The sequence below is a fragment of the Thermobia domestica genome, chromosome 2 (assembly GCF_964235325.1).
Source record: "Thermobia domestica chromosome 2, izTheDome1.hap1.1, whole genome shotgun sequence".
NCBI lineage: Eukaryota > Metazoa > Arthropoda > Insecta > Zygentoma > Lepismatidae > Thermobia > Thermobia domestica.
This window is the reverse complement of record NC_137455.1, coordinates 332,895,846-332,898,942: the sequence shown is the minus strand read 5'-3', so window position 1 is coordinate 332,898,942 and position 3,097 is coordinate 332,895,846.

Here is a 3,097-nt window from a genome sequence, read left to right as displayed (position 1 = left end):
TAATTTTAAAGTTGGCACTGGTCCTTTTTCAGCTTTATTGGAGGGAATATTTTGCTCATCTTTATGTGAAAAATTGGTGTATTTTCCTCGTACATATTTTATAGATATATATATATATATATATATCCCACTTTTATATGGTGATAAACTGTAAGTGGGGACCCTGTAGATGAATATAAAATTATTGGTTAATTAATTTTAAAGTTGGCACTTGTCGTTTTTCAGCTTTATTGGAGGGAATATTTTGCTCATCTTTATGTGAAAAATTGGTGTACTTTCCTCGTACCTATTTTATAGATATATATATATCCCACTTTTATATGGTGATAAACTGTAAGTGGGGACCCTGTAGATGAATATAAAATTATTAGGTTATTAATTTTAAAGTTGGCACTGGTCGTTTTTCAGCTTTATAGGAGGGAATATTTTGCTCATCTTTATGTGAAAAATTGGTGTATTTTCCTCGTACATATTTTATAGAGATATACATATCCCACTTTTATATGGTGATAAACTGTAAGTGGAGACCCTATAGATGAATATAAAATTATTAGTTAATTAATTTTAAAGTTGGCACTGCTCGTTTTTCAGCTTTATTGGAGGGAATATTTTCCTCATCTTTATGTGAAAAATTGGTGTATTTTCCTCGTACATATTTTATAGATATATATATATATATCCCACTTTTATATGGTGATAAACTGTAAGTGCGGGCCCTGTAGATGAATATAAAATTATTAGTTAATTAATTTTAAAGTTGGCATTGCTCGTTTTTCAGCTTTATTGGAGGGAAAATTTTGCTCATCTTTATCATAAAAAATAGTGTATTTTCCTCGTCCATATTTTATAGATATATATATGTCCCACTTTTATATGGTGATAAACTGTAAGTGGGGACCCTGTAGATGAATATAAAATTATTAGTTAATTAATTTTAAAGTTGGTACTGGTCGTTTTTCAGCTTTATTGGAGGGAATATTTTGCTCATCTTTATGTGAAAAATTGGTGTATTTTCCTCGTACATATTTTATAGATATATATATATATATATCCCACTTTTATATGGAGATAAACTGTAAGTGGGGACCCTGTAGACGAATATAAAATTATTAGTTAATTAATTTTAAAGTTGGCACTGCTGGTTTTTCAGCTTTATTGGAGGGAATATTTTGCTCATCTTTATGTGAAAAATTGGTGTATTTTCCTCGTCCATATTTTATAGATATATATATATATATATCCCACTTTTATATGGTGATAAACTGTAAGTGGGGACACTGTAGATGAATATAAAATTATTAAGTTATTAATTTTAAAGTTGGCACTGCTCGTTTTTCAGCTTTATTGGAAGGAATATTTTGCTCCTCTTTATGTGAAAAATTAGTGTATTCCTCGTACTTATTTTATAGATATATATATATCCCACTTTTATATGGTGATAAACTGTAAGTGGAGACCCTGTAGATGAATATAAAATTATTGGGTAATTAATTTTAAAGTTGGCACTGGTCGTTTTTCAGCTTTATTGGAGGGAATATTTTGCTCATCTTTATGTGAAAAATTGGTGTATTTTCCTCCTACATATTTTATAGATATATATATCCCACTTTTATATGGTGATAAACTGTAAGTGGGGACCCTGTAGATGAATATAAAATTATTAGTTAATTAATTTTAAAGTTGGCACTGGTCGTTTTTCAGCTTTATTGCAGGGAATATTTTGCTCATCTTTATGTGAAAAATTGGTGTATTTTCCTCGTGCATATTTTATAGAGATATACATATCCCACTTTTATATGGTGATAAACTGTAAGTGGGGACCCTGTAGATGAATATAAAAGTATTAGTTAATTAATTTTAAAGTTGGCACTGGTCGTTTTTCAGCTTTATTGGAGGGAATATTTTGCTCATCTTTATGTGAAAAATTGGTGTATTTTCCTCGTACATATTTTATACATATATATATATATCCCACTTTTATATGGTGATAAACTGTAAGTGGGGACCCTGTAGATGAATATAAAATTATTGGGTAATTAATTTTAAAGTTGGCACTGGTCGTTTTTCAGCTTTATTGGAGGGAATATTTTTCTCATCCTTATGTGAAAAATTGGTGTATTTTCCTCGTACATATTTTATAGATATATATATATCCCACTTTTATATGGTGATAAACTGTAAGTGGGGACCCTGTAGATGAATATAAAATTATTAGTTAATTAATTTTAAAGTTGGCATTGCTCGTTTTTCAGCTTTATTGGAGGGAAAATTTTGCTCATCTTTATCCCAAAAAATAGTGTATTTTCCTCGTCCATATTTTATAGATATATATATGTCCCACTTTTATATGGTGATAAACTGTAAGTGGGGACCCTGTAGATGAATATAAAATTATTAGTTAATTAATTTTAAAGTTGGTACTGGTCGTTTTTCAGCTTTATTGGAGGGAATATTTTGCTCATCTTTATGTGAAAAATTGGTGTATTTTCCTCGTACATATTTTATAGATATATATATATATATCCCACTTTTATATGGAGATAAACTGTAAGTGGGGACCCTGTAGACGAATATAAAATTATTAGTTAATTAATTTTAAAGTTGGCACTGCTGGTTTTTCAGCTTTATTGGAGGGAATATTTTGCTCATCTTTATGTGAAAAATTGGTGTATTTTCCTCGTCCATATTTTATAGATATATTTATATATCCCACTTTTATATGGTGATAAACTGTAAGTGGGGTCCCTGTAGATGAATATAAAATTATTAGTTAATTAATTTTAAAGTTCGCACTGGTCGTTTTTCAGCTTTATTGGAGGGAATATTTTGCTCCTCTTTATGTGAAAAATTAGTGTATTCCTCGTACATATTTTATAGATATATATATATCCCACTTTTATATGGTGATAAACTGTAAGTGGAGACCCTGTAGATGAATATAAATTTATTAGGTTATTAATTTTAAAGTTGGCACTGGTCGTTTTTCAGCTTTATTGGAGGGAATATTTTGCTCATCTTTATGTGAAAAATTAGTGTATTTTCCTCGTACATATTTTATAGATATATATATATCCCACTTTTATATGGTGATAAACTG